This window comes from Amblyomma maculatum, chromosome 9 (assembly GCF_055883805.1).
Source record: "Amblyomma maculatum isolate TAMU_Amacu chromosome 9, ASM5588380v1, whole genome shotgun sequence".
Lineage (NCBI taxonomy): Eukaryota > Metazoa > Arthropoda > Arachnida > Ixodida > Ixodidae > Amblyomma > Amblyomma maculatum.
The window spans coordinates 26,202,075-26,217,720 of NC_139352.1; the positions used below are offsets into that span (position 1 = coordinate 26,202,075).

The following is a 15,646-nucleotide window of genomic DNA, read 5'->3' on the forward strand; positions in this document are numbered from 1 at the left end:
GCGCGGGTGCGCTGGTAACATACATAGACGAGGCAGTCATATATATGTTGTATTGCGTAGGCCTGTTTCTTTGTTGGAGCATGCATAGATGTTTACCTATGTGAACTGTTCCTCAAGACCGTTTTTTTCACTTTGGTAATTGTATGTATGCGCAGTGAGCTGCTACTCGAAAGATCTGTGTTGCACTCCTTGATCCGTGACATATATGTTGCATGGCTAACCTTCGCCCCGTTCACGTCAAATTATTTTTATTACTTCCAGATGAAGACTCCCTCTTCACGTTAATAGCTAGTGATTTGGATCGGAGCTGCATTTTTTTATTTATGCCGAGCGCTTTTATTTGTATTCACAGCGGCTGATTGTGAATGAGAGTTGTGGGGTTTATCCTACATTACCGCGGCCACAGTGGCGAGACCGAACTGGGCCACCCTAACTACGGAACCACGGGTGAAGGTAAAAACGGCCCCTGAAAAGAGGTCCCCGGAAGATACAGCCACGAAACAAAGGCCCCTGGACTATATGGCCCCGGAAAATACGTCCAGAAAGGTCCCCTCAGGAAGCGGCCCCTAGGAAAAAATGTCACCGAAGAAATTGACTGAAATCTGCCCGGAACTCACTTCGCAAAAAATTAAACATCTTATGATGCCTTTTTTTTTTTTTTTTAGAATAGATGTGACCATTGTTTGGGTACTGGGTCCTCTGAGTGCTTTACGCGTTTACAGAAACTGGAGAAGACTTAGCATGAAAGCATATCGAAAAAAAAAAAAGCCCCACCACTACATAATATCCAGCGAGTATTATGCGGTGCATAGTTTCCAGTTTCCAAGCTGGGAAATATCGCTCTTTAATATAGGCCTAATCACCCGGCTAATATTACACATTCAAGAGACGTGCTTGTCCTCCACCGCACAAATTTCGGTGCCATAATGGTTTTATTCTTTTTTTTTTTTTTGAGAACGCACAGCATCAGTACCATGTATTGCAAATTTCAAGCGGACGGGTAGAAAGAAGCACTGTAGCCTACATTACTGCGGCTAGACTCGAGGAAACTCAGTATAGGCCTTTAGTAAAAGGACTACAGGACGTGAAAAAAAAAAGCAAAAAAAACAAAAAATGGCGGGGTTCAAAATATAAATACTGTTCAAGCTAAAACCATAAACACAAATGGCAGATAAAAACAGTTAAAGTTGATTACAATGAGCGAAATTTATCGCTGATAAATCAAGCACCGGGCAAGGCGAAAGCTCGAATTTGTAGTACGTTTAATTGCATCTATTTGGGGACATTTTATCCGAGGCCATTTTTTCCGGGACCACTTTTTCCTGGGACGTTTTTACCGGAACCCACGTAACCACATTGGCCGCTGCAGCTCGTACTTGTAATGCAAGCTAACAGCGTGACTACCCGTGATAAAATTGCTACCATTAACGACGACAGCCGCCCACGAACAGAGCAGATATAACAGACGCGCAGCGTTGTGATTTCAATGAATAACGAAATGATACGCAAGTCCGTGCAGTGTTAAGGCTACTGTTGCCATGCTGACCTAAATCACCTTACCCATACAGCCGCTCGACGCTAGTGAGATGCTTCGTGCTTACCAAGAACACTCATTTGCCGCTCGGTGTGAAGAATCATCCGATAACGCAATGATGCTTTGAGCGGACTACATCGTACGTGGTTTGCGGCGCTATAATGAGCGAAAAAAATCACTGTCAGCGTACTCGACTCAAAGTAGTTGTAAGCATCTGAAGCTTTGTAATTCTCTATGCGTTCCGCGCTTAATTTTCTCTGAGAAAACAGCAAATAGATGTCAACGTCGCTCATTTTTCCTGGCGGCAGCAACGCTTCTCTTGTGCGCCTTGAACCGAATCTCCATCGGTACGGCTTGCGGGTTCGTACGCTGCACGCCGTTTAGGTAGAGTTTTTCAATGTATCGCTTCTGTCCTCACCGCTGAGGGTCACGAATACTAGCACATGGTCATTTCGTCTGCCAAGAAGGCGCCTACAAATCACAATAACACGGCCTTAACAAGCTTGGCCACAGTGCCGCGGCCGCGGTCGTGCTTTTTGCCTACCGTGGGATCGCTGACAATAGCAGCGCCACCTCGATCATCTTGTTTGTTTGCAAACATGAAGGAGGTCTATAGAAGGTCCCTTCAGGGGTAGCACTTCAAGAAAAGTACCATTCTGGCAGTGGCAGCTAACTTGCTCTTTATGTGGTGTGCTACGCTGCACGGTCTGTGTGCAAGTATGGTATGATGTTGTCATGGTGCAATTTGTACTCTGAAGGAATGCCGAAATTTTTTTCTCTGAAAATGTACTTGTCTATCTGCAAGAAGTTTGTGTGTTGTAGCGTTTGGAAGGGGCCAGTCAAGCCGCGGTGGCCACTATGCGACCTCAGACCTCGGGTAGTGCTCTTTCAGCATCTTATTTTGTGCCTCAGTGCCATTATTTGCTGCGATTATAAGGCCAGGCCTGAGGTAGACTGCCCAGATGTCATTACATTGCATTGCATAATTACTTAATTACATTCATAATTTATCCCGGGACAAATATATGCGAAGGGAGTAAAGGGGGGACATGGAGATTGAAGTCAAATTCTTTAATTTTTGTAGTAGAGCAATGAAACATTGCATTCTTTTTGGAAAGTGTGCTGAATGGCTAATTACAAAGTTTCATTAAGATATTTCCAGCAGTTTTGACATTAGAAATTTGTTTTATTATTTTTCACCAAAATTGCAGGAAACCTGGTGCGACAAAAAAACTTTGTAGAAGCCCATAGTTGGTCTTATATTTTAGCCATGTGAATGGTTCATGCAGTGACATTCTCCAAATATTTTTATTAACCTGATTTCTTTTTACACAGAACGTTACATCCATGCTTGCATAATGCACTCATTTTCACCATTTAAACATAGATAAAAAGTAAAAAAGTGATAGTGTATTTTAAGAATATGGGAATGTCACTGCATAAAGAATTTATCAAGGAATATAATGCAGCAATCCTCATGAAAATCCATCAAGCTATTGCTTTGCTACGGTTTCTGCAAGCAGGCCAGTCAGGTCAAAACACACTTTTGAGAAAACTGGCACTAAAGCTTTACAGTCACTGCATGTCCATCAAAATTCCCCGGGGCTGTAATATTTAGTGCCTTTGCTTGCAGGGGTCTTCTTGGGTCTTTGCTCTTTCATTTTTGCTGCATTGCGTGATTTTCTTTTTCTTTACTGGTCTTTTTCTTCATCTCTTTGAAGGGCGAGGCTACCAAGTTTGAGGCCCACAGTTATTAATATACCGTAAAAACCCGCGTATAATACGAGTTTTTTTTCCAACTTTCAGCGTTCCAAATTTCCGCCTCGTATTATTTGCGGATCCCAACCAAAATGTCAAAGTTTTGCGAGAAGTTTTGGTTTCGTTGTTGCCGCGTGGCTACGGCTTGGCTTTGTTATCGATGTGCGGCTACGGCTTGGCTTCGTTGCCCTAACGTGGGGCCGGCGTTGCTGCGACCCGGTTGGAATAAGCTAGAAGCTTGGTGCAACCGGGTGAAAATAAGCAAACCGTTATTGCAACCCATGGATTGGCTTGGCTTTGTTTATTATTTGCGGATTGGGGTTTTTGCAGGAAAGCCAAAGGCAGATCACGTGTCGTGTGTTTGTAAACGACGTTTGGAATGTGTGGTCGTGTGAATCGCGATTTTTGCGTCGTGCACATTTCGTGCCTCAGTGCTCATCTTGCAGTTTCCTCATGGATTACGTTAGTAACGACAGAGGCGATAGACGCAGTAGAGGCTTCGTGCATCCACGGAAGTTGAAAGAGTGCTCCTACCTGCGAACCCCGTCGGTCTCTCCGTTCATTCTGCAACAAATCATATTTGCGTGTTGCTTCACGAACAGGGCGTCTTGGATTTATTTTTGAAGCATGAGTGGTGCACAGTGTGGCATACTAGAAACCAAGAGCGTATGTAAAAGGCCTGTATATGGGGATCGTGATTTGGTTTGTGCTGCCATGGAAGAAGAATATTCTCAACGTGTAGGTGGTCTTGGCTTTCGTTTTGAAGGTTGCGGTGTTTATGTAATCACCGTATGTGATCGCTTGGCTGATTCTGGAAGGGTGTTTATGTGCTCTTTCTTTTGCAATGCCGGGCACTCCAGATAAAACGAGTCTTTTCGAAGCTGCGAGCAGTTTTCCCAAAACTGCCTTAGCGAAAGGACACTTCTATTTCGCGTTATTCACGAGGTGTGCGCGTTCGCGTAGTGTACAAGAGTGTGTAAAAAATATTTAGCATTCACCCGTTCCTACGTTCCCTAAATCGCACAGGGTATAGGCACTAAGATGGAGCCGAAATGGTGCCTTTCGCCTTCAATATATCCCAATATTAACTTCGAAAAAAATATCCAGCAGGTTCGGTACTCGATTTTCTTTTACCGCTTTTCCCAAGTTGCGTCGCCTGTGTGCACGCATTTTTCACGTTGCCCGCATTCTGCTGAAGCTGCCTGAATTGAACAAACCTCTATCCACTAGTTTGATCCAAGGCTTTCTGACCGACCGCTCGCTGTTTGTTACTGCTAATACCCAGTCCTCTTTTTCAAAGTTTTCTTTCAGCTATGTGTTCCACAAAGCACTGTCCCTTATTCTTAACGATCTCCCTTCAGTAACTTCTACCATCCACATTTTAGTTGATGACTGTGTACTTTGCTGCTCTGTAACCAACTCGTCCGACGCTTCTGCCTTATATCTATGTCTAATTCGCATAAAATAGTGATGTGCTATGTGGCCTCCGTCCCTGAGAAGCTTTAAACTGTTGATTTCTTCTCACCACTGCCAAAACAACACATCCTACTTACAAAATTAACACTAGTACTACTTTTTCAAAGAATTCGTTTAAGTGCCTTGGTGTTCACCTCACTAATGGCTTAACATTGTCTTGCCTTGTAAGCCATGTAACTAATTACTCTAATAGAACTGTTGGATACCTCTGTCGTAACCTACCCATGGCTGGCACCTTCTTGTGTAAAATTACTAGATTACAAAAACCTTGTGTGATCACAACTTTAATATACCAATCATATACACTACTGTAACTTTACTGAACCTTATGAGCCTGTTCAAAACCATGCCACCAGTTTCATTCCCTCGAATACTCCTTCAGCATCTCTTCCATGAAATCTCTGTTACAGTCTCTGTTCTCGTCACTGTACTTCATGCCCCTGCCTTTATCACAAGCTTTTCATACAAGACCTCATGGCAGTCGTCTCGGCTAACCTGTGTATAGAACACCTTGCACAGGTCATCGTAAAAGTGGCATTTCACCGCATGCCCGCACAACTACATTTCATGAGTCATTCTTCGCAAGCACTGTTCACAACTGCAATTATCCCTCATCAGCGATCCTGTAAGCTTCAATACTGCCATCGAAGAACCTGTCTAATCATAGCCATGTATACCACTAGCCTGTCGCCATTTATCACTGTGCACAAGCCCATTCCTTCTGTAATGTCTTGCATTAGGACCTCTGAGGTATCAATAAACACATAAATAAAAGCATGGTTAATAAAGATTCCTTACAATATGGGAACTGTGATTATGTTCGGCAGGAATATATATATATATGTAACTGGATCATGTTGAACGGTGTTAAGCTTGAGCTTGGCACAATTGTCTTTCCTGTGATATTAAACTTAGAAATTAGGATACTGAGTGATAACACTGACATAGTGGCTTGCCTTTTGAACTTAGAATGAACTTAGAATTTAGAATTTGATTGCAGTATTCCTTTCTTTGCATTCATCCTAAATGCAGGGGTGGAAGTGCTGCTTCATTCTGCTCCAGCCTGCTTTCCCTCCTCCAAAATTGCTCCAACTCGACTGCATCAATGTTCTGACATTAAATTTAGTGGAGCACGGTTTTGCCGCACAGTGGGCCATTACTGGTATTGACAGCAAGAACCGCAATCTGAGACAATTAAGTTAAGCGACTATGAGAAGCGCAGCTGGGCAATGGTCTGTTATGAGTTCTGTATACAGGGTATCTGGCTGGTGTAGTCAAAACAATGGCAGCACACCGGTAGCAGAGGTGTAATGCATCTCACCCGAGCCTAATACGTACAAAATTTTAATATTACTTTTAGTATGCAGCATAATGTTTGCTTATAAGCAAATTTGAGGAATTCGTTACGGAAAATGTTCTGTGCACTTGATATGGCACCTACTCCCGGCCTTTTGAATCGCCTGTGGTGAGGGAAATGAGATCAGCGAGTGAAGCAGGTGCACCAAACTACTACGAGGTAGCGAAGCACTGGAAGTGGTAGACGAATATGTGTACTTAGGACAGGTAGTAACCGCAGATCTAGATCATGAAAGGGAAATAACTAGAAGAATAAGATTGGGATGGAGTGGATTTGGTAAGTATTCTCAGATTATGACTAGTATCTTACCGGTATTGCTCAAGAGTAAGGTATACAGCAGTTGCATCTTACACTTACTCACCTATGGAGCTGAAACATGGAGGCTAACGAAAAGGGTTCTATTTAAGTTGAGGACAACACAGATGACTATGGAATGAAAAATGGTAGGTGTAACGTTAAAAAATAGGAAGCACATAGAGCGAGTTAGAGAAATAACTTGAGTTAATTACACTCTAGTGGAAATCAAAAAGATGAAATGGGCAGGGCATGTAATGCGTAGAGAGGACAACCGATGTTCGCTTAGGGTAATAAACGATTCCAAGGGAAGCAAATCGCCGCAGGGGACAGCAGAAAGTTAGGTGAGCGGATGAGGTTAAAAAGTTTGCAGGAGTAAAGTGGATGCAGCTAGCACAGGTAGAGGAGTATCGGAGAGGCCTTCACCCTGCAGTTGGTATAGTCTGGCCGATGATGACTACGAGCCATTGGAAACTTGTCCAGCTGCAACAAACTACACGATTTGTTTGTAGCGATTCTGCTGTGAATACAAGCAGGTGCTTCACCATCTAGCCTGTCATGCCTACGACAGACAAAAGCACACTTGGAACTCTTATGGAGGTGATGCCACTTAGGTGCCAGTCACTAAATGTGTTTTCAAAAGTGTTGGAAAGTCATACAGGGTCTATCGCCAGTGTGTTAAAACTAAGATAGCTCAAGCAATAATTTGAGCAGCCACAGAGGGCCATAAAGTAATGAATTTGAAGGGGAAAAAGGCTATACAAAGTGCCACCTATCTTCCCTGAAGGCGTTACTGGCCAGTACCCAGAAATTTATCGGCACAGGCGCAGGATCAAAAAGAATATGCACAAGATAGAAAGCAGAAATGTACTGTTCATTGATGTGAACTTCAAACTAGTGGTAATACTTGAGCGCATCAATGTTGCAAAGTCCACCTTTCAATCTTACAAAACAGTATAAATCTCTTAGTTAAACAATCTTCAATTATGAAGTGTAGAAGGCAGCATTCCATTTGCTGCTATTGAACCCTTTGGCTGGTTTTGCCGTACAGGTGCTGCGGCTGCATGCCGTCCCGCGGCGTTTTTGCAGTACGGGTATTGCGCTAAACGCATAGCGTTTGAAATAGTTCGACACTGGAGGTGATTTTTTTTTTTTTTTTTCCGGAATATTCGACAGTCAAAGAGTTAAGTGAGGAAGCTAGAATTCTATTATTAAAAGCGAGTCTAGAATCTTGCTCCAAGACATAATGTGATTGCTCCGAAACTCTAGTTTTATTGCTTCAAAGCTGCTCCGAAGTTACTTTATTACTGGTCCCTGAGCTGTTCTAAAATGCTTGAGCCTGCTTCCACCTGTGTAAATATGATTACTTTCTTCCTCTGTACGGCGCTTCAACCAAGAAAAAGCTCAGTTATAATTTCTTTTCCGTGTTTTTTTGTTTGTGTGACTAAACTATTTAAACTAATATTCTGCCTTAAGGTCTAAACCAATTTAATAATCTCCTTAATAATAAGCGAAGCATATAAGCAGAAGGAGCGATCACTTTCACTTTGACATTAGATGTTGCAGAAAGTCAAGTTCATCATGGTTGACAGCAAAGTCTTATTCATTGTAATTTATGGCTGTATCAATACTTGTGCATGTTACTTTTGGAATGAGGTCTTTGAGATTGAGATAGATGTGGTCAGAGGTAGGGAGATGAACACAGCACTGACTGTCAACTGAGGTTTATTGGAAAACAGAGGAATTTATGCACATTTTCATAACATGTGACTCAGCCGAAGTCAAAACGTCATATACATGTATACCAGTTTTCTCTCCTAACAAAGCATTGACAAAAAAAAAAAAAAAAGTAACAATAAACAAGAAATCACAAAAATCCAAAACGCAAGTGAAGTAGTATACATCATGAGCAAGCACATGCCTCACCGCTAAACATTCGATGAAGACAAATGAAAAAGCCAGGTTGAGCTGTATATGGGCTTCTGTTGTCAAAATGTAAAGTATGAATAAGCAGGATTAAGTCGTGTCGTTAGCCTTAAAAACCACCAGATATAGAACCGAAAACTGCCATACAAGAAAAGATATAACATACTAAGCGTTTTGAGTAAGCCTACGCTACTTACAGGATCTCAAGTTCTTTTTCACTGAGCATTATCGAAGGTGCACTGACGCACAAGCCCTTTTTCTGTTTGATGACTCTTGCCTCCAGAATCTCTCTTGTAATCTGCTTGTTGCTTCTACCAATAATCTTTGTTTTGTGAAGCCCAGTGCTTAAAGTATGGCTCAATCGGAGGGGGTCTGTAGTGATTCGAGCATTGGTGGAAAGGGAAATAAAGAGAGAAAGTGGCTGGTTGCCTGTTTTGCAAATCGTTTTATACAAAGGGGAGAAACCATTACTTTTCTCCATCTCTGGTTTTTATTAATACTCAATGTGAAACTGTTGAAATGGTAGAGAAAAAATCTTCCAATTACACCACTGACAAGAACAAAACAATGGTTACCTGGTTTGTATTCTTACAGTCCTCATGCTTGAATTCAAGCTTGTGGGGATCTCGGACCCCTCTTAAATATTATGGGGGGGGGTCTCTGACACACCCCCTGGCTTTAAGCCCTGTAGAAGCCGGGGCATACAACCTGTGCACCTGCTGCAGTGCAAAGCAACGTTTCCTTCGCAGATGTTTCTTTTTTGCAAGTTTTTCATAGGTATAATTGTGTTCTCAGAGCCGTTCATTGAGGCATCTACCCATTTGTCCAATGTAACGTTTCCCACAGCTAATGGGATCTCATACACCACACCTGTGCTGCAGGGTACAAATAAAGTCTGGTGTTCTATGCTGCATGCACGTCGCTGCACACCACAAGTTTGAGTGATCCTACAAAGCTTCGATAACTTTTCCGAAGCTGTAAGAACTACTTCGATATTTACTTTTTTGTCTATTCGTTTCAAATCATGCAATGTGCTGTGCAGATAGGGTATTGCAACCAGATTTTGTTGTTGTATTCTGTCCACTGTGTTAGGCATAGCTTCCTTGCTGTTTGTTTTCATTTTTTTATAGGTTCCTTCAGCAACTGAGATGACACCATGTTCCGGATAGCCGGCTTCTTGCAACCTGTCAATTTGATGAATGAAGCTGCTTTCCAGGCATTTTCGAGATTATCTCATTCTTCTTTTGACTCCTCTTCCTTTCTTCTGTCACTAAATCTCATGTCAAACGTAAAATGGGAACAAATTTTCTCACAATCCCGGCACATTTCATTTTCCTCACTTTTGTTTCCCGACCTGGTGGGCTTGACTAGTCTTGCATCAGCTGACGGACTGGTTGGCCTTGGTGACCCGTACTCAGGACATTCTCGGTGCCTAATACTCCGTGTCATTAAAGTTTCTTCCTTCTTCTCCCAGTGCATTTCTTTCTTTACCGTTTCCACCTAAAGCATCTTGTCCCAACTATATCTCTCATTTGCATTAACCTAGAACACTGCTTTTCCTTTGCACCATTGCCATTCAGTCCCCCATTTATCTTGACTCTCCTCCTTTTAATTGGTGTACCTGGCTGGAGTCCTCCATGTCGAAGTGACAGATGGCCCTGGTTCTACAAGTTGCAGACCTCTTTGGCACTCATTTTTGTAGCCAAATAAAGTTTATTACTACTACTTCTACTAGGTCTTGAAGTACACTTTAAAGAGTTGAGGAAAGGTCTACAGGGACCAGCATGGCTGAAAGCGAAACTTAAAAAACACAATTAGACCTTAAACGTGGGTCATTTTATTTTGCAGTTCATAACTTATATTTTGGATAGTTCCAAAGAAGCTCTGAATGGTCGCGTTTGATCGTGCTTGTATACCTTAACATTTCTAACTGAAGGTATGAATGCATTCTAGAAAAGAAAGCAAAAGCCTTCAGGGCTAGACTTTTTTTGTGCTTCTAAGTGTTGCAATTTTTTAGAAAAATTTGGCATTGGCAGAACAGCCAAGTTGAGTATTAAATTTGGGTAAAATGAATTCTGCTTTAACCATACACTCTAAAATTGCCCAGTACTCTTGCTGAATTTTGAGGGTGCTATTAAAATCACTTATTTTCAAAAGCCTTTTTCTGTTTCTTCTTTGGCTGCATATATTGCAGCTAAGTCTCTTGATTTTAAGCGAGTATCTCAATTTTAAGGCACTTTTGATGACTCAGTACTCGCGCCTTTTCCTTTCTTAGAAATTATTGCCTCAAATTCAAGTTATTTATTTCATACAAAGAGGAAGCAGCCACAGTTAAGCAATTACTGTAAGTGTCTTGATGAGCTGGCCCATCAGGTGATGAGGAATGTTTTATATATACTGATTCACTAAATGAGAAGCATGGGCACGTTCAACTCAAATAAAATTAGCTACCTTTTCTTAATCTTCAAAAGGCATTTGATACAGTGACCCTTAAGATTTTAACTACCAAACTGAACTACTTAATTGTCTTCTGCTGTCCATTTATTGCTATTCTTATGAATTTTTGCATCAGATTAAACAACCAAATCAAACCTGGTGATAATGTATCAGTAAAGGGGGTTGTAAAGGGTGGGGTTTATTCCATCTCCCATACTTTTTTCCTTAATTTAATAGCACAAGACTCAAAATTTAAACTTCCACGAGTTTGTCCTTCTAGAATGAACAAATTATGTCACTAAGTGTTCTGACAATGCAATTTCAGTGAATAAGAATCTGTTGGCATTATGCAGGGGGTCATGTCGACGCCCATGTCAGTATCTATATCAGTGTAAACTTTCCCAAAACATAATTCTGTTGGCGTATTTAACGCAAGAAATTTTTATGCGCGGGCTAAATTGAAACCACTGTGATGATCGAGCGCGTACCTGGCCATAACCTTCTCTATTTTTTCGACCTGGCTCTCTTATGAGCCCGTTTCATATGTGCGGGTATACCTTGCTCTCGAAGCTTGCCGTCCCTCCTGTGCGCTAAGAAGGAGCAAGTGACAACTTCGGAGCAGTACGCTGCCATCTACGCTACCTGCTCGGGTAGTTCCAGCCGTACACAGGCGAAACCGAAACTATACAGCGGGTGAGCGCAAATCGCCACGCTAGTCATGCATGCTGAATACGCGCCACGCACCGCCGCGGGTGTCACTCCTTTCATAATGTTCGGGAGCGCCCGGGAGGAATGGCTAGCGAAGCGATCGTACAACGTACACCCGTACATATATATGCCGCGCGTACTAAATTTTCCTCGACCGAGAGGTTTCGTTTTCTGCCATACGCGGCCTAAATTCGCGTGCTAAAAGCGGGGACGATAATGGTGGTTCCAAAATTTAAAAGACTGATATAGATATTATAATTGCGACCTCAGCAAACCTATAGCTGTTAGTAAATGAGGCGCTAGTGCGCATGACTAGTTAAAAAGTATTGTCAGTTATATACCAGCGCCTGCTTAATTAATTGTTATCGCACCGCATACACGGGCACAATTAAAAGCCTCCAGCCAAACCAACCCGTGAAACTGCATGTTAATTCTGCAATGCCCGCAGTCCCGGCATAGTTTCTTTTTTCACGACTCGCACCCGCAGCAGCGGAGGCTGCAACGAATTGCATGCCGCCCGTAAGCGTGTACGTGGCGTCGATCGGCATTGCAGTGCACCGTTGTGATCATTTAAGAGCCAACAGATCCTGTACGTCTTTGTTGGCCAGCGTGTATAAACGAACTGTCTGGCGACTCGAGCAGGGTAAGCCATGCTAATTCGACCAGGAGGCGACTTCGTGGCAGGAATTGCATGGTTGCGATTTTATAGGAAGTCGAGACTGAATTGCGATGTCCCAGTGGAAGCTAGGTGGAACGGGACTGCATGGCCATGCCACAAAAACGTAGCAGCCGCGGGCAAAACCAAGCACCCAACAACGCAACAGTGTCTTCTCCCTCCCCCGCTGTGCTGGTGCAGTTGACGTACTCGACTTCTGTGTCCAAGGGTGTGGGATTCAATCCTGACTGGGGTGACTGCTTTTCGATGGGAGCGAATACTAACAAGGCGCCCGCGTGTACTGCGCGGTACGGTAAAAACCCAGCCAGATGGTCGAAATTCTCGGAGCCTTCCACTATATACGGCGTATCTCACAGCCTGATCGAGTTGCTTCGGGACCTCATAAACCAAACCAAACCATCTTTTGCAGTGCAGTTTAATTCGTCCCCCACGTACCCACCTCGCATACACAGCATATGTAACGCGACTCATTCGAACATTTGACCTCGAGAGCTATTATTCGAACTGAAGTGGAAGCGCGAATTTTCATGTGGCACTTGATCTCAGTGCGTGGTTATGCATATGTTTGTTGTGAACATAAAATATGGAAAAAGAAGTAAATTTTTTTACTATATATTTTGCGCGGCCGGATTTACAAGCAATGGTACATCCAGCAGCCAAATGACCGTGTTGTTTAAATTATTCCATGGTCGTCTCTAACAAATCCAATGCGTAAGATATGCATCAGAGTGCATCGCCGAACTTTCTTCCTCTGATGTGCTCTTTATTCGCTTCGCTGGTTACGCGACTGCCATAGGGCTGCGCTGTAAACTGAACTCGATAAAATATTTTAATTATGTGCTCAATTAGTAGAGCTGGGCTTACCTGCTTAGTACAATAATCAGCGAAAATTGATGTCCATTAGCAACCAAACTGGAAAGAGGGTTGAATCCGTGCCGCGGAGGGCGTGGCGTCGCTGGGAGAACCGACGGCGACGATGCGCCGGCCGACAGCTTCCAGTCGATGACCAGATAGCATGCTCGGTCTGTAGAGGTTGAGCACTGCACAAGTGCTGCCGATATTTTACGTCGCAGTCGACAAGGAAGAAGTGAAAGGGATGAAGTTGACTTACGTTGAAGTTGACTGGATATCTGAATTCCTCCAAAACCGAGAGTTTTACTGTGCACTAAATGGCGTCCATTCTGGCAGATATAAGCAAGCCAGGGGAGTGCCGCAAGGAGCAGTCCTTTCACCAGTCCTTTTCAACATACTACTCAGCTCAATACCAGTTAATTATGACGTTCGCACTTACGTATATGCGGATGATATTGCGTTTTTTGCAACTGCATCGGATATTCAATCCCTTTATCTCCACTTGCAAACGTACCTAAACTCTATTGAGAATTGGTTGTGTGGCTTGCGTCTCACATTAAATGTCAACAAAAGCGCAGTCCTCGTATTTAACATAAAAGATTCTGTAAGTCTGTCTGTAATGTATCAGCAGCAAATAATACCACAGGTTAAATCATTAAAGTATTTAGGGGTCACTTATGATGATAATCTTTCATGGCAGCCCCACATTAACCATATTGCTACGAAAGGGGCTCGGGCCGTGGGCATGTTGCGCTGAATTAGTCGTCCCAGGTCTGGAATGCGGAGAGATGTCCTTTTAATGATTTATATTATGTATGTGCGTCCAATTTTAGAGTTTGGTTCAGTCTTGTTTTCTGGATCAGCAACTTATAAAATTCGACCGCTAGTTCTGTTGGAGCGAGAAGCACTTAGGTCGTGTCTGGGACTTCCAAAATTTGTTGCCAACAATGTGCTCTACCTTGAAGCCCGGATTCCACCCTTGATATATAGATTACAAATTCTAACCGTTCAGACGTACTTAAGGATATACGAATCAGAGTTTCACCGATCTATGTCTATTTTTTGCTGTCAACCGACCTCCTTTTTCGGTGTCCATTGGTCTAAATTTCACACCCCGCAGGTTGTTATGGTCAAAAATTTGCTGGACCCTTTAAATGTTTCCCTTCCTAGTATTCTACCCATACAAACCATCGGTTCATCTATTAAAATTGTCTTTGACGACATATTCCCGAATAATGCTAAAAACTTATCATCCGTTATTCTAAACGGATTATTAGAAGACCATTTAAGAAGTCTTTCTGCTAGTTTAGTTGTAGCTACTGACGCATGTCAAAGTAATGAAAAGGCGGGTGTGGGTATATATTGTCCACATTTAGACTGGTCTTTTTCTGTCCGGCTTCCGGACTTCACCCCAATTTTTGAGGCAGAGTTTCTGGCGGTGGTACTCGCTTTACGAAAATTAGACTCCTCTTTTTCTAAAGTGGCAGTAATTTCCGACTCTCTATCCTTGTGTTCATCTCTCTCTTCGTCGGTGGATTCTGCAATAGTAAAAACCTTTGTCTCCCTGATCCCTAGACATTTGAAAATTGTACATATGGTATGGGTTCCAGGCCACAGCAATGTGACTTTAAATGAATATGCTGACAATTTGGCAAAGGAGTCCCTTAATGGCCCCGTATTATCTATCCTTCCGGCGACCGCGTACATCACCGCAGCGAGGTTTCGAAGAAACGTCCTATTAAATATGAAAAATGGACATCTTTTAAGATCTGATGACTACCTGCATCTAAATTATTCTTGGAATAGAAAATTATGTCATTCACGGCAACTTGAGATTTCACTAACAAGGCTGCGATGCCGTATCCCACCTTTAAATTTCTATCTTTACAGGTCTGGTTTGGCACTGTCTCCCGTCTGCGCATTTTGCGGTGAACAAGAAACATTAGATCACTTTTTATTGTTTTGCCGCCGCTTTACTACGCTGAGAAAGCAGTTGATGGAAAGGCCATTGCAACAGCTTGGCCTTAGTTTAAGCAGCCCGACATTGTTATCATTTGGCGCCACAATCCTTGGGCACAGTCACAGGTCTGTGTTAACTGCCATGCAAAATTTTTTACTGGGCTCAAATCGTTTGCCTTGCTAAATATTTAAACATCACTTGCTCTAAAATTGTAGTGTCAATCTCCCGTGAGTGTTACCACTTTTCATTTTATATTTCACTTATCTCCCGTTTTGTTTCCTTTGCTCTACCCCTCAAATCATTTTTTTTTTATGCAAGTATATTAAAAAAAAAATTCTTTGCTACCCAATTCTTGGCCGATCCCCCTCTGTGGGTATGTGCCATAAGTTATTTGGACAACAACAACAACAACAACGACTTACGTTGCACTCTCTCCAGGCGTTTTAATTGAGCAGTGGCCCGTTCATGTTTGGTGTCAGCGCTGCGTTTTCCTTTTTAGTATCAATCAAGCAGCTCGATCAGAACACTGTTAATTGTGCTTGAGGGAGTATGTATGACAAACTCTAAGTGACGACTAGATATATCAAATTTTCTTTATTAAAAATAGTAGTTGGCAGGGCTCTTACCTGCAGGTATACGTAAAGCCTGATAGCATCTGGTTTAAGCACC

The 15,646-nt window shown here is 42.6% G+C and overlaps 1 long non-coding RNA gene and 1 pseudogene across 1 annotated transcript; one reads left to right on the top strand and one right to left on the bottom strand.

The window, feature by feature from the left end:
* Positions 1 to 3,123: 3,123 nt before the first annotated feature.
* Positions 3,124 to 15,646, bottom strand: part of LOC146178616 (uncharacterized) — a 29,610-nt pseudogene continuing 17,087 nt past the window's right edge.
* LOC146178617 (uncharacterized) lies at positions 3,500 to 9,813 on the top strand. The gene is made up of 2 exons (XR_014700623.1): positions 3,500 to 4,030; positions 9,476 to 9,813. It is a non-coding gene; the product is annotated as an uncharacterized LOC146178617 (long non-coding RNA).